Here is a 27,490-nt window from a genome sequence, read left to right on the forward strand (position 1 = left end):
TGCTGTGGCCTTCCTCTGTCCCTTTAACTGTCCCAGGGGGCTGTGCTGGAGCAGCTGCAGGTGGTTTGCAGGAAGATGATCAGGGCTACACCTTCTGCAGGTGGTGGTGGAAGTTGGTTTGGGCTGAGATGCTGCAAGTCTCACCTTGGAACAGGTCAGTGGGCTTTTTCTGAGCCTTTCTTTGGGGTGGAGAAAGTGTAGGATGTGTCTGCATATCTTGGGCAAGGGAGTGAGCCTTGTGATGCAGACATGGTATGTGCTGGTGCTGTGTTGTTCTGGCTCCTTGCTAGGAGTTGCAGTAGTACCTAAGGAATGTCAAATCACTGGTTAAGTCACGTCCCCTTGGCTGGAGAACAGGTCTGCCAAGGGGGGGAATGATGCCCTGTTTGGTCACAAAACTCCCACCCCCTCCTGCTGGGTTTTGGGAGAGAGGCTGAGTCAGGCTGTCGTGCTGAGAGTTTTTCCCCTCTGTCATTTGAGTAAATCTGTCCTGACCACAACTTAGGGGAGAGGCTTGGTCAAAAAAACTTCTGTAAGTGTTTTCTGGAAAATGCTGGTTGTTTGTTTGTAGAAATGGCACTGGGCTAGATCCTGAAATTATGCAAATAAATTTGCTGCCTGTCAAGGTACTGTATTTGTCTCACCTTCTGAGTCCTAGGTCATCTCCCTGCTCTTCTATAGTAGCTTCCACTTTCTGTGCCACTGGTTTCCAAACAGTTCCCTTCCTTGCTCCTTCTGCTTCTCCCTCGCCTCCCAAATTATGGAGCATCTTTTTTGCAGTGTGTTTTTTCTCAACCTTTCTTTCATATTTTAATCTACTTTTGTCTCTCCCCTTGCCCTGCCTATATGTGTTGTTTCCCATATTTACCTTGTTTTGATTGTACATTCGGTGGGACAAAGCACAATGCTGCCATTTTGTGGATAATTAAATCCTCCTGGTTGTGGTCCAGCCAGTGGGACAACTCATGCAGGAGGATATAAACTGCCTGGATTTGCATGCAGAGCCTGTCATCTGCTGTGAATCATTTTGGGATGCTTTTGCATGAGCGAAGCTGTTTAAAAATAAATTGTATTGTATTAGACTAATGGAAGATAATAAATTCAGTTGGTCTTTTAGCTTAGAATTCATCAATGTCTGGAGCTGGAAGGGGGGAAGGAGCTGGAGGACATCGAGCCATCCGGCAATTAATGGCCAGGAGCTCGGCCCTTGCCAGGCTGCAGTGATGCCCAGCAGTGTCACACTGCTCTGGCAGCTTGAGCATAGCACAAGCACTAAACCCTTCTTAAAAAGGCAAAAAAACTACCCAAAATATCCTCCCTCCTTTTAAACATCAATTAGCAAAATACCCTTTAATCAAAGCCTGCTCCAAGTGGCACTAGGCAAAGTTCTTATTCCAAGATCAAAAACCTTTGAATTACTGAAGCCTTTCAATCCTGATGGCATTTGATGTCCCCATGCTACAGCAGGGAGAGCCCTTTTTTGGGAGGCGGGTGTAATTTCCCCAAGATAGAACACATCAGCTCTGCTCTGATTTTGGCCAGCAGTGTGCACGAGGCTTGTGCAGGTCCTCACTGGGCAGTTTTGGGGGAGAACAGCTCACAGGGTGCACCCACCCTTGCAGGGGGTGCCCTGTAGCCCCATCCTGGCCCGGGGGTACTGCAGGCAATGACGTTGTGGTGATTTCTGTGCATCACCCCCTGCCCCTGTGTCCGTGTGTCCCAGCACAGGCTCTCCCAGGTTCCCTGCACTGCGGCAGCAGGTGGCTCCGGCGCTGCTCCAGGACAGCATCCCTGTGCTGTGACAGCAAGCCCTGGCTCTGGCAGAGGGGCCTCTCTCCCACGAATATCCAGTTGCTTTTGCCCTCTGTGTGGATGATGCCTTCTCATCCCAGTGCTGTTGGGATTTTGGGGTGATTCTGGTGACTTTGCAGAGCAAGGAGGCTCTCACCTCCTGCAAGCACGTGGAGGGAAAGCAGCTTATTAGCAGAGCAAATAACTCACAGTGAATAATTCCTTCAACAAGCACAACTCCTATTTTTGAATATCTGCAAAGGGGCTGTGCTCTTCCTGAGACTGTTGGTACTCAGAATTAACGGAGTTTGGGTTTTTTTTCCCCTTTTGGTTTGGGGTGTGTGAGTGTGCTGTCTGTGCTGGCCAGCTGCAATGGCTCACACCAATTGCCTCTCTGGCACCGCCAGAGTAGCCCAGCACTCTCCCTCTGCACAGCCAGGACAATTTCCTAGAAATGTCATAATTCCCTGAAAATATGGCAAAAGCCAAGACTGGTATGGACAGGATTAATATTCACCTAAAAAAAAGGCTCTGTAGGCAAAGCTTGTGCACTGATGGAAGGTGAAGACAAAAGCCCTCTAAGCAGGGCTGCTCATTTAAACTCATCTGTTTAAACTCATCTGAGTGTTTGAGAAAGTGCTCTGGATGCATTTTTTCTAGTAATTTTTATTTTCTTATGTTTGACCCACTACAACAGTTAGTTTTCTTTCATATTTCCAGTGGTGCTCCGCTGAGGATGCCAAGAGTACAATTTATGGAAGGAAAAGGTGCAGCAAATAGATGCTTTGGCCTCTATAAAGTACTCCTGCCACTTAAGAAGCCACTTGATGAATGGAACCTTTGGTTGATGTCATTTGCTGGCTTTGTGAGCAGCTTCTCCTAAAGTCTTGCTTTGAGGAAAAGCATATTTTAAAATAAGTGTGTGTATGATCTGGACTCTGCTCTTACAAGTGGTGAGGCTCAGGATCCTGGAAACTCAACTTATGGCTGATAACAGGATCAAGCAGCACTGTGGTAGCTTTCCTCCTTCAGCTACCCCAAACATTGCATTTACAGCAGGAGATAAAGGCTGTGAGAAAGTTGCAGGTACAAACACACCTTGCTTTGAACCTTTGTTGTCTTTCCTCGCACACAGACCACTGGCAGGGCTCATCTGGCCAAAGTTAACCCTGCCCATCCATGTCCCAGATCAGGGTCCCAAGGGGATGACTTGGCAGGGGCTTTTTCAGCAGCAAGGTGTGGTGGGCAGCACCTGCTTGGCTATGGGGTTATGGCTGGCTACCCCACGAAAATAAAATAAGCTCAGGTTTTATCCCCATTAGCAAAAGCTCAAACCACTGCCCCGTCCCCGTGGCTGGAGATGGTCTGAGAGAGGAGGAGGCTCCAGGGCTGCCTGCTGCAGATGTAAGAGGTGGAATTTGGGGTCAGGGGTCTGGTCCTACAGCATTCTGCTCCAGCTCCTCTCACATTGTTGGCTCTGCCCTGAGTTTTCCAGGGATTTCTTGCAGAGCACACCACTGCTGTGCTGCAGACCACCTCCAGTGCCACAGGAGCATTCCCAGGGTGTGTGTGGGGGGTACAGGAGCCACACCTGGGGCTGTGCAGCAGGTAAACCTGTACCTGCAGTGTGGTGGCTGCCCTGGTAAATTACACTGCTCAGGAGTTCACTAGATCAACTTTCTAGTCAGCCCAGGTCTTCTTTTTTATTATCCAATTAACTGTACATATTAATAAGAAATTTTCTTTTTATATAAAACCGAGCAATTTTTTTTTTTTCTCTGCCTGGAGTAACATAAATTGACCTTTTCATATATAGCTTCAGTGTCCTGGGACTGATTTGTGGATATATATTGCTGCTTAGAAAGGCTGTAATTTACAAGTGATTGTTTGGAGGGCTTCAAATTACCACCACTCACATAATATATATGGATATATAAACAAAAATTGAAGCTTTTTGGTACATTCTACATAAACAATTTTCTTGGGAAGAAAAAGGTTTCTCAATAAAAATAATAATAATAAAGCCCTGGGTTTTTTTATATCTATGCCACTACATAAAGTAGGGGTAGATCACTTCAGTCCTTCATTTATTATTCAGCATTTCCGGATCATTTCCTCTAACTTTGTGTTTTTTTCATCATATATAAATAAATAAAATCCTTCTGTATTCCATTCCTGATGGGTTTGGGGTGTGGAGGTAGCAGAAACCCTTCTGCCCAGCCCTGCCTGCCTGTGCTGTCTCTGAGAAGAATGGGGATGGGAAGGATTAGCTCCAGCTCCCTTAATGAAATATCACTCCAGCTTCTAAGTCTCTCTCACAGAAAAGTACCTGCATGCACAAAGAGAAATACTTTGGGAAGCTGCTCATGTTTTTTATGGCCCTGCTGCTGGGAGCTGCTGACAGTGTTTGCTCTCAGCAGTCAGGCTGTTAAAGCCAGATAGCCTAAAGTCCCTGTTTTACTTTGGAAGGTATTTCTATGAGATTTTTTGGCTTTCCTGGTCCATGAGAGAAAAGAATTCCAAGCAAAAACCAGGGTCAGCAGGAGCAGCCAAGGGCACAGTTGCAAGAGGTGTCCTGCAGCAGCACCACTGAGCACCCAGGGCTGTGCGCCTGCCCACAACATTTGTCCAGCCTCCAGTGTCTGTGCTTTGGGGGCAGCTGTAAGGAGATGTCGTATTGTAAGGCAAAGGGGCCTTTCAAGCCATTAATTTGTCAAGTTGCTGTTTTATTTTGGTTTTTTTAGCTCCTGTGAACTTTGAGGCATGTTTCATAGTTTTGTGATTTTTTTTTCTCAAAGTTATAAACAGGTTGACGGAAGTTTAGATGACTTTATGTGTCATGAAAGTAGATTATTTAGTGGTAGTTAATGTTCCTTGCCCATCAGAAACCAAGGAATTTTTAGTCCCTTTACTAAAGGAAGCAACACAATCTGCCTTCAGCTGCCAGCGTGCGTTTCTAATGAAATCTAAGGGTTTTAAAATGAGCACAACTTGAGCAGAGGAAAAGGGGTCTCGATGCAACAAGAACATGCTTTTAATTGAGATTAGTTGGTCCATATTCCATTAGCAAATCCCATCCCAGGGACACTGTTCCTGCACAGGCAGGCAGGATTTATCAGCCTCGGTGCTCCCCTGTGCTGCTGCTCTCCCAGGGAGCCGCGAGGAGCGAGGCGGGACAGGCTGCTGTATATCACCCATCTCCTGCTCACCAAATGATGATTCAGATTCACACTGAGATCTATAAAAGTCAGTGGTTTATTGCTGTCTTGTATTTCTGTATTAACCACCTCATTATCATCCCAAATGGAGTATAAATCTGAGGGTATCCAGTTGCTCCAGCCCGTGTGCTTGCGCTCCCCCGTCTCCTGCCGTATAAATCTCGGCTCTGGGTAACGGGAGGGACCCGGCTCCAGAGCAGGCAGGGTTTATAAAGGAGCTCCCTCCTCTCCTTGGGGCAGGCTGGGCAGTGCTCCATGTTCTCCTGACTTCTCTGCTGCTCTGGGGTTTAGTGGCACTGATGCTTCCCGGGAATGCTGCAGACACCAAGGCCACACATCCCACCCCACGTTTAGCCTCCTGACTTCTCTGCTGCTCTGGGGGAGCAGTGGCACTGATGCTTCCCGGGAATGCTGCAGGCACCAAGGCCACACATCCCACCCCACGTTTAGGAGATGTGCTGGTCCCTTGGAGAGAAGCCTGTCTTTGGGGTCTGGCGCTTTTTGTGTGCAGGGTGATGGCTTTGTCAGCCACAGGATGGCTGATATGAAACCAGTGGCCACACAGGAACCACTGGGGAGAAGCCACAAATGGCTGGGAACCATTTGGGAAGAGACCCAGGCACCCTGACCTCAGCCACACGCCTGCTTTGGGCACTTGGTGTCTTGGTCCAAACAGAAAAGGAGGCTGGACCAGGCTGGGTCAGGTCATGCCACAGGCAGCCATGGCTAGGAACAGGATGGATCTTGAGGTGTGTGGGGCATTCACTGCTCTGGAAAGCCCTGAGGGCTGCCAGTGAAGCCCCTCCAGCACATTGGAATGAGATTTGATGCCATGTCCGCAGCTCACCGCGTGTCAGAGTCAGAAATAATTGCATGATTTGTCACATGAGCTTTTGATCAGGATTTCTCATCCCTGAGAACACTTGCCATTAGCAGGAGACAACTTTTCCTGTAGTTCAAGGCTTGTACCTGTTGATGAAGAATGCTATTCTTAGCAATGAAGTGCAGCTTTCCTAAAATAAGCTGGGGGGAAAAAAGTGCAACCTGTGGACCAAGATGTGCCAAAGGCAGCAGCTCTGTCCCCCTCAGCAGGGACACATGTTGCATCTTTTCTCAGAGAGTTTTTCTTTTTGTTTATCTCATTTATTTGCTGAGAGGAGACCAAATGAACCATAGGGAAGGCAAAATATCTTTTTAAATTATAATTATTTTCTGTTTCTGCATAATACAAAGCACTTTTGGAGCAGGTGCCACTTAAAACCTGTTCATCACTACCAGCTATTTTTGCTACTAGTTCCCATCCAAAGCAAAGTGATGAGTTTCCCAGAATTTGAAAAATTATACCCCTTCCTTTCAAATTATTCTCCTTCAATCTTCCACAACCACTTCTGGTCTTGACATATGGACTGGAGAGGGCGGCAAGCTTTTAAACCTCATTTAGTGCTTGTACCCAAGAGTTGCAGAGTTTTCTGGGATTCTCAGAAGTCATGCTTACTTCTCCCACTCTGCATGAATGCTTTTTAAAATTATGATTATTATTATAATTACTATTATTGTTATCACAATGCTGCTGATTCTGAGCTGATTCAGGCATCCAGGTCATGTACGTTCTAGAGCAAATCTTTGGAACAGGGACAAAATATCAGGGACAGATACATTAGGGAAACAATGAAGAGCCTGTTTGATGTTATGTTCAATGCTGAGACTGTCATGAGGACCTGTGGCTCTTCTTCTCTTCCTACTCCTTGTCCACAAGCTGCTGAATTCCCCTCATTGCCTCCGCTCTGGCACCAGGTCCCTTTTCTCTTTATAGTTGGCCACTGAAATATCATGTAGTTACACAAGGTGGTTTGTTCTGTGTCCTCTTATTTCCTCTTTGGGGTCTCTTCTCCTCACAGAAAGAACCAGTTCCCATTTGGCAGGTCCTGGGCTGTCAGCTCCAGGCAGGTTTTCCCCCATTAACCTCTGAAGATACATTGGTAAAATGTCAGTGTCACACACTCCATCATGCAGTGAGAACTATTAAGTGCACATTGTTATTCCTGGATTCAGACCTCCACTGCCTGTTTGCCTCCCTCGGAGCCTCATGTAAAGATCAAATACCATGTTATGGATGATGGTTAGAGTGAGCAATCCTCCTTCCCCTCCTGCTCCTTTTTTTTTTTTTTTTTTTCCCCACATTTATTTCCCCCCACTCTAGTTGATCTTTCCCACACTGCACCAAGCAAAAACAACTGGGGATGGCAGCACAGTCTTTTGTGGCGATTTGGGGTGTGGTGGGAGAAAGAGCTGCTAGCTGCTGGAGAAGGACAAGACAATCCTGGTTTTGAGACTCCTGAAGATGCCCAATGTGCACAACTTCTGCACTGTCCTTCTGCAGAACACAACATTTAATTAGGAATCCTTTTCTACAGAAAACTGTATCTTCTGCACCACTGCATTGCCTTTCCAGAATGCCTTTAGAACTCTGACAAGACATTCCTCTCAGGAAGCCTGCAGACTCTCCAGTGAGGAATCTAAGTTAGCAGCAAACAGGAGTGTGGACTCAAGCACTTCCTTGTGTGCACGCTCCTCATGCACCCAGGTGTTAGGAGGCAGGTTCCCTAGAAAAAGGCAGAGTATTGCAGGTGATGGAATCATCTGGCTGCTGGCCCCTGATCAAAACTTGGAGGCACTGGTTTGCTCAATGGGAAGAAATTCATGCTTATGGGTACGGTCTTCTCTTTTAAGCCCTGGTCCAGTTGCTCTAAGATAATTTTGGGCTCCTGAGGCAAGTCAGCACCAGGAGAAGGTGAGAAGAAAGGAATTTAATCATAAAGGAAGACATTTCCCCAAACCTTCATTCATTTTTTGTGTGTGCATTTGCTGGAGTGCCCCCACAGGCACACTCAGCATGGCTGTGGTCACTGCAGACTCCTCCAGGCAAAGACGATTTACCCTGACTTTGGAGCTGCCACGAATGAAAGGCACTTAACAAATGCTTCTGAAAGAAGAAAACCTCTGTACTCCTCGTCATTCACTTTCAAATTGATAAGTTAAATACTGTACTCCAGCATAAACATTTCTCAGGGACAAAGTATAAACATTTCTAGTGGAGTGCACTTAATACAATTTTGTTTGCCAAGTGGCGCTGCCTCCTCCCAGGCTGCGTCTATGAGAGGGTTTTATTTAAATGGAGATATAAATTAATTGCACTCAGCACAGCCTCTCATCCCAGCTCTCTCCTGCATCCATACCCTTGGACTCTGAGAAGGCAAGGGCAGGTGGGAGCTGTGGCAGCTGAAATGCTGGCAGGACACCACTGCAGCCCTTCCCCTGCCTGCTGCCTTCCTGGTCTCCCTTGACTGTTTGGTTTTTTTTTTCCATTGCAAGACATATGACTGGATTTGCTCTAGTTAGATGGATGCAGATGCAATTCCAGGAAAGATCTCCTTCCCAAGGCAGGGGTTAATGCAATGTTTTGTGACCTGGCTCTCCAATGATGGGTGACATCAACTCCCAGACAGCTGGATTAGATTAATATATGTCAGATATTTTAAGGTTTCATTCAGGAGAAAGCCTAATTTTAGACTTTGACTGAATGACCATCATGGTAATAGCATGGATAATTTCCTTTCAAAATTGGTGAAATTTAAGTTTCGATGGTGTCTTAAACTGGGCCCAGTTATTAACAAACCTGAGCTTTCTGACATCTTTCTGTCCCTTCTCCACCTGAATTCCTATTTAGGTACAAATTATACAGAGACTGGCTAAGCTTGACTTTCCTCCAGTCCCTACTCATCATGCATTTTGTTCATCCCTGAAATACTTTAGAGCAAAGTAAGGAAAAGTGGCCACCCTTGTGAATGGAAATAAATTTTAGCATAAAGACCAAATTTTCCATGTTTTGCATGGGTACCAGAGCCAGGTGTTTTGAGTGCTGTGGAGCCTCGCTGCCCCTGCCACCTTCAGAGGAAGGTGGGCAGTCACACACTCATAAGATCATAAGAAGAAGGGACCCCAAGGATCATCTGGTCCAATCTTTCTTGGCAAAAGCATGACTTGAAAAAAAAAGGCCTAGCTGAATCTTAGAAGTGTCTGAGAATCTACCATTTCCCTGTGGAGATTATTCCAAAGGCTGATTGTGCTCACTGTGAAAATATTTCCTCTTGTGTCTATCTGGAATATCCCCAGGAGTAACTCGTAGCCATTACCCCTTGTCTTTTCCCATGTGAAAAGGGGAGTTTTGATCTTTGCAGTCAGGAGCTTACAAACTGTTTTGGGGGCTGTTTCCTCTTCTGTGAGATGTCAGAACAGCTACATGGAGCATTTTGCCTGAGAGGTTCCTTCCACAGCAATCTGACCTGCTCATCACAACCACCAAGGGGAGGCTCAGGGCAGGGGGTGGAGGCTGGGGATGGAAACTCCAGCTCAAGTGCTAGGAAGTCCCATGGATCCCAACCTGCTTGAGGCCCCTCCAAAGCTCTGCCCGGCTCCTCCCTACCGGGAGCTGCAATCTGTCAAGTCCACAGAAACAAACTTGTTCTCATAAAACAGCAGTAATTTTATGGTGCGAGAGGAGAAATGTACAGCCAGCGTCTTGCTGCTCATCAGAAAAACAGCAGCTACTTTTTGTACAGCTCTTGGGTTTTTTGCCTTTTTTTTTTTTTTTTAAGATTAAAAACCTCCCAAGGAAGGCTTACAAAGTTTATGGCAGAGGTATACAAGAAGCAAATTAAAATTCTATAAATATATTTGCTGGCTAAAATTTATATATCCTGTATTCCTCGGGTATCTAATTAGATCCAAGAAGAAAATAGCCCTGCAAAGGATAGGCATTTTGTTCAAATAATTTTTAAAAATTGAGCTAAATAATGGCCATTTTATACTGCACACAATATAATTGTTCTTCTTGTATTGGGGAGCAGTTATAAATTATCTGGTGTCCCATTCAGCCTCGTTGCCAGGCCGAGTACCAAACAATTGTGAATATAGTTACTGGGCACGTAAATTCACGGTTTTCTGACAACTACACCGTTATTGCTGCTGCTAACTAACATTCTGCATAAAAAATGCAATCCCTGGGAAAGAAGGAGCATTTATCTAAGTGCTGACATTGAAACATTCTGAATAACTCCTTGAATCATTTGTACTATTATGGGGAGAAAATGTAATTATTGTAATCAGCCTTGAGTCTGAGGCCATGTTGTTTTTAAAAAAAAAAAAGAAGGGAGAGGGGAGGGGGAAACCAGATCTGAACAACGAAAATGAACCTTGATAATGGAGCAGCCTTGAATTCCACTTCATTTATCACACTAATGGATGTCAAGATGACCTCAATCAAACATTTTGTTTTCCAGTTTTAAGCAATAGAAAATGTTTTTTTTTTTTCCTCTGGGAACAAAAAAAAAAGAGGAAAGTTATTTAAATTGTTCCTAGTAATTACATTAGAGTAGAAGGTCAAAGTCAATACGAAATAGTATCAACCAACCTTTTGATGAGTCTTGTCCAGGCTCTTTGCTGGCACAGTTCATGCATCTCCATAAGCCTAGTGCAAGCTTTATGTTTCTTTTTCCCTAGTCCTTGTGTTTTTATGCTTAACTAGAAATCCCATTTTGTGGTGTTTTTATTTGGAGCCCCAGTAGTATTTCATCTAACATTTTAAAGTAAATGATCATGTGGTTTGAACACCACCTCCCTGACTAGCATACTTCAGGATTGGGTAAAAGGCAGAGAAATCTGAATAAAAACAAGTTTGGGTCAACAGCACTTTATGAAAATGTCGTGATTCGTCTAGGCCAGAGGGAAGCTTGATGAGGTTCAACAGGGTCCTGGCCTGGAGGGGAATGACCCCAAGTACCATCATGGGCTGGGGGTGACCTGCTGGAGAGCAGCTCTGTGGAGAAGGACCTGGGAGTCTGGGTGGTCATGAGCTGTCCCTGAGCCAGCAGTGTGTCCTCATTGCCAGGAGGGCCAATGGGACCCTGGGAAGAGTTGGCCAGCAGGTTGAGAGAGCTAATCCTGCCCTTCCAGTCAGCCCCACTGAGGCCACTGGAGTGCTGTGTCCAGTTCTGGGCTCCTCTGTACAAGAGAGACAAGGAGCCACTGGAGAGGGTCCAGCAGAGGCCACAAAGATGATGAGGGGTCTGGAGCATCTTTTGAGTGAGGAGACTGTGGGACTGTTTAGTTTGGAGGAGAGAAGGCTGAGAGGCGATCTTTAAAGTGCACAAAATATCTCAAAGGCAGGCTAAGAGGATGGTGCCAGACACTTTTCAGTGGTGTTCAGGGATAGGATGAGGAGAGATGGCCATAAACTGAAATAAAAGAAGTTCCACCTCAACATAGGGATAAACTTCTTTACACTGAGGGTGTCAGAGCACTGGAAGGGCTGCCCAGGGAGATCACAGAACCTCCATCTCTGGAGACATTCAAACCCACCTGACTGTGATCCTGTGTCACCTGCTGGAGGTGACCCTGCCTTGGCAGGGGGCTCGGCCTGGATGATCTCCCGGGGTCTCTTCTAACCCTAACAATTCTGTGATTTGATATTTCAGTTCAGTTATCTCAGCAGTGGACAAGAGCACCCCAACACCTGCACTTCTCACCGTGACTGGGTGAACTGTTGGCTGGATCCAAATTTAGGCAGGGCCCAGAGCTGCCTCTGCTGGCTTGTTGTCTTCTGGGTCATACAACTTAGTTCTGGACATTGAGTGAAAGTGTCAGTCCCCCCTCAGGAACAACAAACTGGGTTTTATGTTGCTGTGCAAGTATAGCCCATAATCTGCACTGGTGTCACCTGCAGCAGTCAAGACACTGGGTGTATTTTCACTCATTTAATCTGGCAGCATTTCTGTGGATCCAAAAAGTGTCTTGAGTTATCAAGGACTTGTTTCACAGGTTTCTAAACATGACTGTGAGCTGTAGAAACATGAATTGCTTAAAAGCTACGAATCAATTATTTCATTGAACACTGGCAGTTTTATTTAAAAGAAAGAAAGAAAAATAACAGAAAAACCATCAGTCTGAGAAAGAAATCAAGGAGGAACTATCTGTAAGCTCTCATCCTCGCATCACCCTGTAGCTGTGGCAGGTATAAACTTGTCTCTCTTGTATTGTCTTCTGTCTGTGGGGCATGAGGCAAATGTAGTTTAATTTCTGTAAGTGCCTAAGAGTCTTTCACATGTCCCATCAGGGTGTCACTTCTTACAGTTTTAAACTATAACATATTGTTGTCTTGATGGTCTTGGAAGGCCCTAAAAGAAGACACTGTTAGAAGATCCAGGTCTAGGTTTTGAACCACATTTGCCACAGCAGATTTTGCAAATCCTGTGTTTGGACATCAGAAGTAGCCCAAAGTCCAGGCATGTGGACTGAAGAGATCTGTACGCCCTCTTGCACCATATAAATTGAGTTCTCTATTCTGTAATGCAAGATTATTCCTGTCTTTTCTACTTTTAACAGGATAATGCTATTCTCTGTTGACATTTTCTACTACAGCTTGTAATATTATAAAAATGTCCGGATTTTTAATGCTGAAACTTCAAAAAGTGCTTGTGTTAGTGTCTTTGAACAGCAAAAATACCATGGGTTTATTTTAAAGTCTTTCTCCTTTAGAAAAAGATATGATGCAGTAAATGATTTATAAGAAATTTGCAACAACCCCCTACCCCAACAAACAGCTTCATGTGACAGATCACTGTGGGCCCCTGCTCACTGCCATGTGAAGCTCTTGGAGCAGTCTGTGCCAAATAAACTTCTTTGAAACGGTCAGAAATCATCCATATGGTAAAATATCACCTCTCCTCTCTTCACCAATAATTCAGTATTTAGGAAAATACTTTGCAAAAAATGTGGAACCATGTGGTCCATGGAAAGGGCCCTCCTGTAGGAAGGGCAGAGCCAGGCTGGCCCAAGCCCCCTGCCCTCCCCAGCAGGGCAGAAAATATCTGCATGGCAGAAAAGAGCAGGAACAAACAGGTAAGAGCTGAGGAAAGATGTTTAGTGCCTAAAAGGATGTGTATGAAAGGCAGGGCATAGACCTCAGTGTCTTCCTTGGGAATAACAGTGCACTGTGTGGTAACCTCAGGCTAAAAGACAGACCAGTGAATCATAATAGAAAAAAAAAAAGTGTGGACATTTTTAAGTTAAGCTTTTAAGAATAAATAAATCTGTAGAACGTAACATAAATCAGCTGTGTCTTTCCCCCTCCCTCGCTCCCCCACCCCCAAACACTCGCTAAAGCGATTGGAAACATTTGGGTCTCAAAAAAAAAAAAGGAAAGCTATAAGTGCTTTTTCTTTCTTTTTTTTGCCAAATAATGCAGAAGATGCTGGCAGCTGCAAAGATTCAATTATACACAATGCAAAAAATAATTTAAAAAAATAATGGCACTTGAAAAAAAATCGCCTCTCCAGAAATTGCGTGGAACAATAAATCTGTTAATTAGCTAATTAATATTCAATTGGGGTCAGTGGGCTTAATAGAACCTTTTTCTGAGACCCAAGAAATTTTCCAATCACAATGTTAAGCCTGCCCACTTTCATTATCATCTAAGCACAGGCAGCCCTTATCAGGCCGCCAGACGCCCGGGAACAATGCGGCACCATTATCATCCCGGCGCAGCGGGCGCGGGTACCACAGTCGGATGTTGCAGGCTGTGAAGTAAAAATGCTTGAGCATTTAGGGTAATTGATATATGGGTTCTGCTGTATTGTTTAGGGCTGTTTGTTTGCTCTAGCAAACTTTAAGGCAGCGGAGCATCAGAAGATTGATTTTCATTGGTTGCCATTTTTTAATTTTTTTATTTTTTTTTCCGGCGGAATCGATGACAAGTTGTCAGTGTGGGACCCTGACCAATAGCATCTGGCAAGTGCTCCCCATGGCACTGGGGGTGCTGCTGGCCAGGCACACATGGAATTGCTGGGGCAGTGTGCTCCCCGTGCCTTCTGCCAAATCTTGTCCAGCAGAGACTCAGTGGGAACGCTCCCCTTGGCGGGGCGGACATTAAAACCCACATCGCCATAAAAAAGGACACATTTAAACCTGCCTTGCTACAAAAAATGACAAAATGCAAGATCCATGTTATGAGTGGTGGTGGTGGCTGCTTTTATTTATTTTTCCAAGGGACTGCAGTTTTCTGCTGTAAGGCCTGCTGTCCTTTCCCTCTCTTAATATCAAAATATGGAAGTGGGTCCGGTGGCTTTGGGTGTCCCCACTGCCCCCCAGGTTATGAGAGTGCTGTAGATTACAGCTTTTGGAGTTCACTGGACTGAATACGGTTGTTTATGGTATTCCACAACATTTCATGGAACAGTTTGTGAGTGAAATTACATTTGTTGTTTAGCTGGCAGTAAATCCTCCAGGTTAGCATGGAAAGGCCATCTAGGTCCAGGCAGTTTGACACAGGCTCCTTAAATCACCATCCCAGGCTCCTGGCATGTACCACACTACTCTGATGATTAGGTTGTAAATGGAAAATACAGCTGGAGTTCCCTCTGCAGAATGGGGACTTGATCTACAGGACCTAGCTGCCCCTCCACTTCTTCACCAAGCTGCATTTCCACATGCTGCTGCAAGTGACCAAAGGGGGTAAATACAGCCTGGATACTTTGCAGTTTAAGGTTTCTCAAAAAACTTGTCCATCAAGGAGCAATGCTGCTTTCTCCCCTTGCCATGGGTCCCTCACCAGCCCTATGTGTGTCTTAGAGAGCAGAAAAAGAGGGAAAGAGATTTTTCACTGAAAATGTGGAGACTGGGAAATCCTGTTTTTTTTCTTTTTTTACTGTTTTTGACAAAGGATTCCTGTAACCAATATTCAAGGCAGAACATTATTACTTTACAGAAAAAAATTAGTTTTGCAAGTATTTCCCAAGTGATGTGGCTGTTGGTTATTTGTGTACTTAACCTGAAACTAGAAACTCCTGGTTATGGATGGCTTATCCCTGAACCTACTAGAAAAGAACATTTCAGGTGATTTCTTGCCAGTGAAGCTATAGCTTAAAAGGTTTACAGGTGTGGGCCTTTCATGGTGGCAGCTCTTATGCCTGGTGCACCCCAAGAAATTTTCCCCTGGTGCTACCAGGAGAATGCAGGTGTGTTTTGAACAGGGAGATTCCATGAGGAGATGGGAAGGTGCTGTACCTGGGAGCACACCAAAATCCGTTCCCAGCTATTGGTAAATGCTTGTCATTTCACTACAGTTCTGCTCTGGTTTTTCCACTTAGCTTTTTTGAGACCCACTTCACAGTGTTCGCAGACTTTATTTCAGGGGTATGGGCTGGGGAGGGGGAAATCAAATTTTTTCTTTCTCCTTCAACTTTCTTGCAAGTCACTGGACTTTCATATTTATTTCCTGGGTAGCCTATGTGCAATTATTGTGATTAGATCCCTCTTGCCACTTCTCTGCTATAGCACACATACCCTAAACCTTAAAGAGAAAATAAAAGCTGTTATTTCCTATTTTCATAAATGAAAAGATGTTTCAAGTATTGGGAGACACTGAAAGAAATTCTGCAGTTTGAAGATACTTCAACTTAACTACTAATTGCAGGGGACCAGTGGGCGTAATTTTGGCACTATATTAGCTTTGCCACTCCATGAATAATTTGCATACAAAATGCTTTATTTTGGCAATCTATTAAAGAGCTATACAGTATTTGTGCCTTATCGCATTCACGCAGGAAGCAGGATCCTTGGCCATCTCGTTAAATTCTGTTGATGCATAACAATTTAAAGCATGGCACAAGCTGGTATGACATTTAAAGATGCCTTCACTTAATTATATTACACAAATATTGGGTTGTTTATCCTTGGGAATAAAGTCTTTTTGAAGTCAAAGTTGGCATGCGTATAAAGGAGTAAATTTTAACTGATCCCTCAAGTGGGCCTCCTAGCTGCAAATTGGGGTTCTTGCATTTTTTAAATTATTTGTGATAAGAAGCATTACACTTTGAATGCAGCCACTGGAGTTTGTTTGGTACTCCCTCCCTTCTTCTCCCCTAATGGAAAATATAGTCTTTAGCAATAAATCAGCACATGAAACCAGAGGGGTAACTGTAGGCTGGGGTGAGAAATGGGACAAACGAAGCGCTCGTAAAGAGTCTGTGGCTGAAAAAAGCCCTCACTTTGGTCTTCAACAGGAGGGAAAAAATCATGTAAGGGGGTATACAGACTGTGTGCACAGAAGCAATGTGGAAATTAGGGTAAAAGAAAAATCAACTAAAATCAACTGGGTTTTTTGGGGGATTTTTTTTTGTGGTTTTTTTTTGTTTGTTTGTTTGTTTTTGTTTGGGTTTTTTTGGAATCCCCAGAAGGATAATCAGCATGAAGCAAACACCACTGGAGTTTGGGTTTCTCTGTAAATAATAAATTGGAAGGCTGCAAATCTAAAATTCATATTGTTCACTTTAGTTGGCTGTTCACATTTTCTTTATATACATATATATCACATGCAGAAGCTGAAGGGAAGAAGACTGAGAATAGGTTGGGCAGAGGGGTCTCCAGCCCCATAAAAGGGAGAGATCCTAGGTGAGGAAATTAAAACCATTCATTTGCCAGTGTTGGGAAGAAAGTGTGATCATTTTGCTCTGATGTTTAAAATAGAGAATTAATCAAATTTTGACTTACTGGACAATTAAAGAGAAGATTGCTGTGTGATAAAAACTCTTTATTGGAGCAGGAGCCTTCCTCCCTTTCCTGCTCCACTTTGACCAGGAAAGAAAAAGGAAAAACCCCACAAATTACTGAACAATCCTATCTATCCTTACTCATAAACGAGTGGGATGACCTCCAGGTTGTGGACAGACCATCACTTAGAGGGTTGTTGCACATCAGTTTAATGGCTGTCTGTCCCTTTCTAGACTTACTTTAGAAGTAGAATGTGGTGGCTTGAAATAGCTTTGTTTATTGGGTTGGGTGGTCAGAAACATTAAGTTCACCCAATTTTTGTGTAATGTAGGAAAAATGTACAATATTTCACTCTCTCCGAAATCAGCCATAGAGAAGGCAGTCATTGAACACAGTTTAGAGTGCTTGTCTAATTATAACTAATATTTTTTTCTCTGTTGGTTTAGTGAGATACTCTCATAGAAAAATTAACTTTATATCCCATTTCTTAGCATACTCATTCAGCTATTTGGAGGAGGTTCAAAAAATGCTAAAATTATATATATATATATATAATTTTAAGTCTGTACTTTCTCATAGCCATTGATCTGCTGACTGCAGCTCTGAGCTGTGGTTTACCCAGGAGCTTCTTTGTTCCTAAAGGTAAAGTCTCAGAAAGCTGAGATGACAGGCTGGTCCTGGCGTGGTGGCCACATCTCCTCCTTACCTGTCCTTTGCAAAATTGCATTGCTGTGACTAAATTTCTGGGAAAATAAACACACAGAGGGAATTGGCACTGCACTAGAGCTGCTCCTTGTGCTCAAGGAGAAGTTTGGGTCCTCAGTCTACATTTGGCTTTGATGTGTGTGTCCTTCCTATAATTAATTAACTAATGAGCTGATATGAAGTAATTTTATATATCATGGACTATTGATAAAATCAGTGTTAAGTATATTAGCAATTAGGAAACTAAGAGGCTGGTAGGAATCCTTACGTGCAATTAACTACTCTGACTTAAATTACCGTCCTCCCATTATCCGCCGTTTCGATCTATAAACTGTCCCTTTCTGAAGATGGATGTGTATGGATGCACTCCTGGAGAAGCTGCACCACATCTTGGACTGTGTGCCAGTGCAGCAGGATGGATCTGTGCCTGGCACTGCATCCCACACCCCAGACAGTCAGACAGACTGAGGCGCCTGAATGTCCTCAAACACACAGGACTCCTTAGCCTAAATCCCTCTGGGTTTTGGTAAGGTTTAAGAGACCTAGCTCTGCATTTCCAATGATTGAAGCACAGGTGAGCAACTCCCATGGAAGTATTCTTGTGGATCAGAGAGGAAAAGTCTGCTTAAAGCAGTGCCTTGTAGCTGTGCAGTCCGGTCTCCTCCTGCAACCACTTAAACAGCACTGAGACCTACCCTGGTAAACAGCAAATTCTTTATTGTTTTACCAAGTGCTGACCTAATATTTTTCTTATGCTTTCTATTTGTTGTGAGATTTGGTTGAATAAGTTCTTGCTTCATAATAAACATCTCCCAGAGTTAATGGACCAGCAGAGAGGCTGCTGAGCTCCAAGCTGTACCAGCAGCCAGCGATTCCCAGGGAATTATTTGCAGGTGCAGGTACTTGGCAATGCTGGGGTTTGCCAAATGCAAACAGTAATGACTGGCATAAAAATTTTGGCCAGTGTGTTAGATGAGCTGGGCACACTGCAAAGCTGTGGCTTGCAGATCTCCTGCCCCCAGCTCAGCAGCAGCTCCACCAGAGATCTGTCTGCCATCACGAGAAAAGCCTTGTTGCCAGAGCTGTATCACAGGCTGTGGCACAATGTGATAGTCTGCTGCACAGCCTAAGGATGTAACGGGAAAAAGTAAGGCAAACCTGCACCATCAGCTCATACCCATTAATAACTCTGGGATTTTTTCACTTTCTTTGATTTATTTTCCCTATATTTTTTCACGTTGTCAACATTTGTCGCTGCTGTGTGAGCCAGCAGTGCCAGCCAAACAGCCCCTCACAGCCATCCCTACCCCAAAGACAGGTGCCCAGCCCTCCAGCTTTTCAGTGGCAGTAGTATCAGGCACATCCAGACTTGGCCCTTGTGGGATCAACCAACTGCCCTTTCTCCAGGCATTTTTCAATGTGTAATTGTGTGTGTCAGCAGAGCCATGAGCTCCAGAGTGGGCTGGGAGCAGCCCTGGAGGGAGCAGGGAGGTGCTGATGGGGGCCCAGGCAGGGAGACACACGTGGGGTGAGTGCCAGCCCATGTGGCTGGGCTTCTTCATTTCAGTGGATGATGCCTGATTTTCAGACAGAATTTGGGCTTTTGGTCTAATTTTATTTAATCTTGCAAGATCTCCTGAGAGATTTTAATGGGAACTCTGTATTAGCTGTCCCTACAGCTGCACATCCAGAAATTATTTAAACTTGAATGTTTTCTCAGCCAATCACTGAAAAATCACAACCTATCACTTCTACCTCTTTGCCAAGCCCTTAAATCTTCCTTCATCCTGGTGTGTTTGTAGCCCCAGTGCCTCTCTTTGAGGGTGTTTCTTCAGTTTCTGAGAATGGGACTTTCTAAAACAAGCCACACACATGGCATCCTTCTTTTCCTCACTTGTTGGAACCATCTGTCAGTAGTAGCAATAGTGGTGTGCTCAGAGGCTTCAACCGAGCTTTAAACATAAAATGGGGACTACAGCTGAAGTCCTGGTAGCAATTGGAAGGTTCCAACCAACCAGGAATTAAAGACAAGAGAGGTTGAATGGCTTCAGTAAAGACACATGGAGAGTAACTGTCCCAGAAATAAGAGGTCCCCTGAGAGCCTGGTAAATGTTCTGCTCTTTGATCTGCCTGTCCTTTGGTGACTAACCCTTCCAGGGGCTGCAGAGGGATGGATGTGCTGCATGGAGTTGGGCTGCACATGTATTTCTTGCATGAGTGGGATGGCATTGAATCACACCCCAGAATAAGTTGCACTTAAGCTTATGTGGGAGGTGCACGTGCCTTCAAAGGTAGAGGGTTTTACTTCTGAAAATTACCTGGGTGACAACAGATGACTATGAACATGCTCTCAGTCTTATTCATTTAGCTTGCTTCCAGCTCCATCAGGTTTTTTGGGAGGGTGTGTTCTTCCAGGGTCTGGTTGGAGTTTTACAGACATTTGCATGCTATCAGGTGTGTGCATGAGAAATGCTCTACCCCTGACACACTTGGCCTTTTCTCATACGTGACAGGAACCTGCTGTGCTCCTTCTGCTGGTTTTGGTGCCCCACACTCCACAATGACCTGGCCTGTTTGGTGCTCATTGTTGTTCACATGTACAGAGCAACATCTCTGAATAACACGGTCTGTGACACGTGTGTTGGCATTGCTTGTGCTAAATGCTGAACTGAAAGAGCTGAATTAAATCCTGAGTGGATATAAATCAAGGTGGCTCTACCAAAGTGCACTTTTCAAGTCCTGCCCAGCCAGTGCAGAGTCATGACATGAGGCTGCTGGACCCACTAGTTGGTCAGAAATCAGGATGAGTGATAATTTCAGTTTTCCTAACATGAGAGTTATCAGCCATAGGACCTGAGCTCCTGTTTGATTAGCTCTTGGTGTCACCCTGTCCTACTCATCTGATGCACAGTTTAATATGTGAAATGTTATATTTGAAAAATCGTCATTTAAATACCTTATTTATGTGTTTGTTTTGGTTTGGTTTTTTTGTAAAGACTAAGCAGTAAATTAAAAGGGATAAATAATTGAGAGATTAACTGCCATGTACATTAATTTCCATTGTCATGTATGTAATGCAAAGTACCACTACCATCACTACTTCACCATCATCATTAACAATGAGATCTAAAATTTACACTTATAAAATGTTGCTATGCCATGCCTTAATTTCCTTCCTGTATCTTAGTTATGTCCTTTATCACAAATTATCAGTCCTTCCTACGAGCACCCACCAGTGAAGTGGTGTCCCCACACAGTCTGGGACCTAGTTCAGCACCACCGAGGAGGGATGCAAATGATGGAACATTTGTGCCTGTCAGGCTGTGAAAAGCTTGGATGTGCTGCTGCTGCTGCTCTAACAAATGAGACTGCTGTTGACATGGCTTTCCACGAATTCCTATGATTTGCAAAATATGATGTTGAACAGCCAATTATGTTATATTAGTGCTGACTATGAAACAGGGATCTAATCTGAATCTCATTGATGCTAATGAACATTTTTACACCGACTTCAAAAGGTGCTGCTGGATCAAGCAGCAAATTATTTTCCTCCAGGGCATTTAAATTTTGATGTGTCCCACAGAACTGGAATCTCTCAGGTCTAATGAGCAGTGTGCCACTCTTGCCCTGTTACAAGGGAAACGAAGGGGCTGACATGGATGAAACAAGGAGGATCTTTCCTTCTGCCAGCTGTCTGACAGTTGTGACAAATTGTCTTCTGCCGTGAGGTCCTTCTGGAGACTCGGTCGTTGGTACGGGGGGCAGGGTCAGCAGCATAAACTTTCAGAGCTTCAAAAAAGGCCCCAGCCACAAGGTGCTTCTATAAAGCACATATTTCTGGCCTACTTGAATCCAGCTGTGTGACTTTCAGGTCAGGAAAGAGGAATTACAATACAATCTTAGCTAACTTTTGATTCTCCACAAAAGGTCTTAACAAAATTGGATGAGTTTTATATGAATATGTTAGCAGGGTGTAGAATAACTCTTTGCTTGCCTTCTTCTCACTGAACTGGTAGGTAGCCTTTCTAGTGTGAATAGAGGCCTTTTTTTGTAATGAAAGACTTATGAAAAATATAATAAGTGAATGGAAAGAGAAGCACAGTAAGTTCTGCATCTTTTCATTGATCTGTTATTTTTAGTAAATCACATGTAATCATAATACAAAATCCTTGAAATATGATGTGACAAAAATAATCAGAAATCAAGCTCAACCTGAAAATTAAAGGCATCAGCTCACAGAGTTCATGAAAGCAAGAATATATTTTAGACAGTTTAGTTAGCATATTGCAATCTATTTAGCAATGTACTTAGCATACCACTGCATCTGGTGCAGTGCTCTGTTCCCTATTAATTTTCAATACATTTATTCACCTGCTTTATAATCCAGATTTGCTGGGTGCTGCCAGATGTGCTGTCACATTTCCTCGGATTGAATCCAGAGTTTGCTGCCTACGTGCCTGATGCTGCAACTCCTGCAACACCTGCACTTGCCCCAGCCAGAGCAGATGGGTGTAAGGAGGCCAGTTCAACATCCAGTGTGAAAACGTGAGGTGAAAATTAATTATAGCATATACTATATGTGATAGAAATGAGTTACTGCCCAATTATGTCTCCTGTTTCCATTCAGATGAATTAATGCTTGTTGTGAGCCCTTGGGAATTCAGACACACTTTAAACTTGTAATGAGTGCTATCATTATTGCTTTTGACAGTCATTGAAGTATAATTATCTGATCATCTATTTTTAAAAAAAAAATCAAAACTTGTTATATATGAGTTTTAAACTGGCAAATTACAGAACAGTCACCTTAGCAGCTCAACCACTCAGCTATTTTCTGTAGTGGCACTGCCATCTCCTGGAAAAACTGAAATTGTTCTCCCAATTTTTCACCTTGAAAGAAACTTCTCAAGAGCAAGAGAGAGGTTAAGTACAAAAGCTAACAAGCTCTTAAATTTGAGGCTTTAAGTGTTGCTGAGATGCCTGATTTTGGTGCAGAAATGGCTGCACAGCTCTTTGTTATCAGAGGATTTTGCTGAGGAACAAGAATGGATGTGGTGTGTGGAGTGTTGTGGGCTACTCCTATCAAAAGGAGATGGTGGGAATGACCAAGTGCTCCAGCAGTTTGGTGTTTCTTCACAAACCATAACCCTAAACACAAAATGGGTTGCCCACCAAGGAATTTAGCAGGATCTTTTACTTAATGCCCCCAGCATTCAGTTACCCAGGAACAGCTGCTTTCTGACCACAGGATTTTAGCAGTAAAGAGGTTTCTAATGCAGCTTTCATCTGAAAAGAGATGGCATTGTAGATTTTTTGTCTGCTTTCTTGACCTTTTCTGAGCCACCCTGTGATAATTAGCATTGAACATCCTACCAACTTACTAAGCAGTGATTCTGGCTGTGCTGAAAGATTTCCCTCACCTCCAAGCATGATTCCCATGTCTCTAGGTGCTGGGTTAGTTTTCTTATTCAAATGTTATGGTTTTCCATGCCTTGTTTTCAGGATATTTTCATTCAAAACCAAGTGGATTTTTTTTACTCAAATTTCACTTCCAATTGCTGTCTCTCTGCTGGGCAGAAGCGATGTGTGAACTATTCATGTTTTATTACCCACACCCAGCTGGGCCCATTCCCATCTTCACTGTGCTGGAATACAGGTACTTAGGCTGCTCTGTCAGCCAGCCACACACAGCTCCAGCTGCACAGCTCCTGCTCCCACCACGCTCCATATGCTGCAGGGATGCTGACCTCAGAGGCATCCAAAAATTGCACAGCCTTTCACTAATGCTGTGGGTTCTGATATGGTTTTCTCTGCCTGTGATGCGTGTAGGATATCAAAGCTGCTGCAAAGGAAGTTGCTAGCACTCAATTGTCCTGCTCATTTCTCACTGTGCATAGTGTTGAATTGCTCTCTGAAATAATCCTGTGGACAGCAGGATTTTGGAAAGTGGCAACTGCTTTTTTGACTATGGTCAAAGCAAAAGACATGTCTGGCCTTCCTTTTACTAGAAACAGCTGATCTCTGCAAGATTTTTACGTCACACCTTGTCATAGATCTTTCTCTTAGACAAGAGCAGTTTTCTTTTAGGCAAAAAAACTTTTCCTGTGGTTTAGTAGGATAAATGGATGTCAAGTTGGTTACTTGGCAGTGTCTTCCTGCAACTGCACTGCTGATAGTTGAGGAACATTTGCATGTCTGCAAAGAGAAGAGAGGCAGCAGACTCTTTTCCCTCCCTGGACACATCTATTCCCTTCAGCCAGCAATAATTTTCTCTCATGCTCAGAGCAATGTTTGATATTAGTTTCACAATAAGCCTATCTGGAGACCACATCAGCAGTGCAGAGATTTTACCCAAGACAGATTGTGAATCCACATCGCTTCTGTTTTTCTAAGTATTCAGATCTTGGCATCTGCCAAGATTCCTCAGTCACAAGCTACTGCAAGTGTAGCTTGAACTGGCCTTGTAAATAGGGACAGGAATTCCTATGGCACTCCAAATATTTATTTCTGAAGAACTCAGATTTTCTAGCGAGTCGTTGTGCTTTCAGCTCTGCTCTCTTAGTATTGAGTAGCTAATAATGGCCTCAAAACAAAAGCACCAACCAGAAGGTTCTTCAGGCCTGGAAAAATGGCAGCTCACACTGCTGGCCACCACAGTGCTCCCTTTCCTCTCCTCCCACAGCATTTCTGCAGTACTGCCAGGCCTAAAAATGCACTTTCTGTAATAGCAGCAGAACCTGCCATGTCTGTGTGTCTCAGGTACAGGATCACTTGCCTGCCAGTGCACTGGGGTTTTGCCACTAAAGGTGCACTGAAAAGTTCAATACTGCCTCCATGTTCCAATTTCAACCTGGAATCTTAAAGCTTAGTGAAGGCTAGCAGATAATATCCTTATTACTTTATCCAATTTCCAGATTACACAAAGATATCACTGATAAAACAAACTGATGGGGAATGACATGCTTTTCAATATTTTCAGCATCAACACTTCTTCATATGTCAAATTTTTTTCATAAGCTGAAAGCTAAAGTTTAAGACCACTTGCAGATCTTAGATAAAACTTGAGGCTTCCTTGGTACTTCTGATGCTGTTTTGAACTTATGCACTCATTTCATGATTAACTTTTCCTGGTACCTGTTTTTTAATTGAAATGCTTCTTTCAATCAGTGTTAATTTCACTCCAAAATTTATGATTTTTTCGCAGTACATAAGTGGTTCTCTTAGAAGCCTCCTTGCTAACGTGTTCCACATACAGGTTGTTTCTGAAACACAGTGTTTCAATCATAGCATCACCTCCACGCTCTTTTCCTTCAGCAGCTCTGCAGTCACTGCTACCTCACATGCTCAGCAGAAGTAGACACACATTAATTCACCCTGACCCAAAGCAGCACAGTATTACAACCTGCTCTCTTTGCTCGTTAGCTGATTGCCTGCAAGAGGGCTGAGCTCAGCAGGAGCTCTCTGGGCACACAGAACTATTCCTGTGGAAATGTGATGCTGCTGCTCCAGGTCTGTCAGCTCCAGGTGATTCCCCAGGCACAGCCAGGCCCATGGGAGAGGCACAGAGAGCATTTACAGAGACACTGGCACAGATTTCCTATCAGAACTGCCACAGCCATCCTGCAGGGTGGTCTGGTCTCACTTTGGCACAGACCAGGCTGCAGGGACAAAATCCCAAAGACTCTTCTGGCAATCAGATCATCCCCCAGCAGACACTGAGGACAGTCAAATACAGGTATATCAAAATCAGGGGTGTCTCCTTGCACTAGCTCATGATTTGGCCCATTCTATGTAATCTATCTCTTTTTTTCCTAATATTTCTTTAAAAAATACTTTGTAGATGTAGATGATTATCCTTCTTAGAAAACAATGATTTATTTCTCTATGAAATATATGTCTGTCTTTAGACATATGGGAATGCACCAGTGGCAAGTTGAGCCTACAAAACAGTTGATTGATTTTCCTTGAAGGCCTTTCTCTCTTGCCTGGCTTCCAGTAAGGCAAAGGCCCTGAAAGGTGCAGCAGCTTTATAGCAGACATAAATGTTTATGTCACAGGTATCTGAAGGCAGTGACATGAACCCACTACTCCACTCTTTTCTATACAACTCCTAACTTGTTCTCCTTGGCTTCCCACAGTAAAAGATGCAGTGGGGACTCAAAATAAAAGAAATGTTGATCTGAATTATAAACCCAGGAAATAATCCAAATTGTCTGGAGTTCTGCTGATGTCAGTGAGAATTTGCATGCACCCCAAGCATGCTGGGGTCCATCCAGGTGCACCTCCCAAAGACAGAGGAGCTCACTGTACATGACTTCATACTTGAACAGAGCCAAGCTTTGGGAAGCTGGCACCTTCCCCTGTGCAACATCTTCTCTAAGGCACGCCTTGCATCATAATCAGCACCATAAATACTCCCTAAATTATTATCTCTACCTGAGCCACAATGAAATCAACTCAGCATTGAGAACTTTTATTTCTAAGTAACGTGGAAGTTTTGCCTGGTAATGGATAAAATTGTAGTTTAACTGGTCCTAAAGGTGGCTGGCATGTGGTAAGAAGGCCATGTTCTCTGGTTCCTACTGTACTAAATGCATCTTCTAGCTGAAAGAAAACAGTGATTATCAGAAAGTCAATTGTCATTCTGCCTCTTTAGAAAAATTCCCATTAAAGATAAAGCCAATTTTAATTAGATTAAGTATCCAATTACTGTAATTACATTTTTAAAAAATTCACATCATGAGGATGACCCTTTTAAAAAGGGTTACAAGAATAATTAGTGTATTCATATTAACCAAAATGTATTGGATAATATTTATACCCAGAAGGCAAAGTACATTACACATATTTCACCTTTGGGGAAAGCCTGCAAATGTTTTGGCAGTGGTATGAATATTTATAGGGAAGAGCGTGCTTTAGCAAGATTATATGAGAAAGCATTTATATGCTCACAAATTTTTACCCAAGGGTAAAGTATACATAAAATGTAGTGCAGAGATTATGGATATGCAAAGTGAGATTTAAGTGCGGAATTCATATCAGTTTGTTTAATTAATTGGAGCAGAATACTACTCCCGTTTTTTGGTTTGTTGTTTTTTTGGTTGTTTTTTTTTTGGTGACAGGTCGGCCACAAAATTAATCAGAGCTTTCTTTCTTTCTGCTGATCAATAACACCAAGAAAGGTGCCAGGAAAGGGTGTTCCCTCTGCAAGGCATCACCTTGTCCATGGGCTAAGCCTTTTCTGTGTTCCTGATCACGCTGTACAAGAAATCCCACCTGCTGCTGGATGCTACCTGAACAACTCACTGCGGAGCTGCCAGTCAACACTGCTCCTTTTGGGGCAAATCCTCCAGTCCTCAGCGAGGGGAAGGCTTGGAGAGACACCAAATAGGTTTGCTCACGCACAGAAGACAAGAAACCACATCCTGGTTGCAGGCTGCCCCCAGAGGGCAGGAGGATGTGACCCATTTTTGCTGCTGTGCCAGCTCCTGTGCTGTGCACAAAGTTCCTGCTGCAGAGCACTGAGACCTTCCCAGAGAGCTCTGCCCCTACAGCCCAGCCAGCGATTTTTGCCTGCTCTGCAGCTAATCAACAGCTTTGGGAATTGCCAAGGAATTAGATTCTGCCTCAGAAAACAAGCTCTCGAGTTTCTGACTGGTGTTAGCATTTGCCCACTACCGCAGCGTTTGGCTCTTGACCACTGAGGTACTCTGCAGTGAGGATGCTTGCAGCATGCACACAGGCACCTCCCCAGCTGAGCTGAGGAGCTGTGGTAGCACAAAACCTAGAGAAATGAGGAAGCTCTTGTGTCATTTGTTAGTTTGATTAAGTTAAGAAATTTCTCCCTGATTTACATTTATATCACAGATTGATCATTTTTATAGCAATTTATACATGGCCAGTCAAGAATGAGCAGGCAAAAAAAAAAAAAAAAAAAAAAAAAAAAAGATAAAAAGGTTTTAAATGATTCATTCAATTTCTTTCACGTTAATTTTCTCTTCACTGAATTATCAGCAATCATTCTCTAGTCTTCATGCCTTTCCTGTTTTTCAGAACAGTTGAATATTGGTTTACATAATCCAAAGTTTGGTAGTCCCGTGGCTCATGCAGATCCTTACCTACACATGTGGAAAATGTTCTGCCTTCTGAAGATGAACCTTCCTCTACAAAAG

General features: G+C 43.7%; 1 long non-coding RNA gene across 1 annotated transcript; it reads left to right on the top strand.

Annotated features, from left to right (window-relative positions):
- Positions 1 to 27,490, top strand: LOC120501436. The gene is made up of 3 exons (XR_005627289.1): positions 1 to 154; positions 21,706 to 21,868; positions 27,372 to 27,490. It is a non-coding gene; the product is annotated as an uncharacterized LOC120501436 (long non-coding RNA).

The sequence above is a fragment of the Passer montanus genome, unplaced genomic scaffold (assembly GCF_014805655.1).
Source record: "Passer montanus isolate IOZ18808 unplaced genomic scaffold, ASM1480565v1 scaffold2, whole genome shotgun sequence".
NCBI classification, from domain to species: Eukaryota; Metazoa; Chordata; class Aves; order Passeriformes; family Passeridae; genus Passer; species Passer montanus.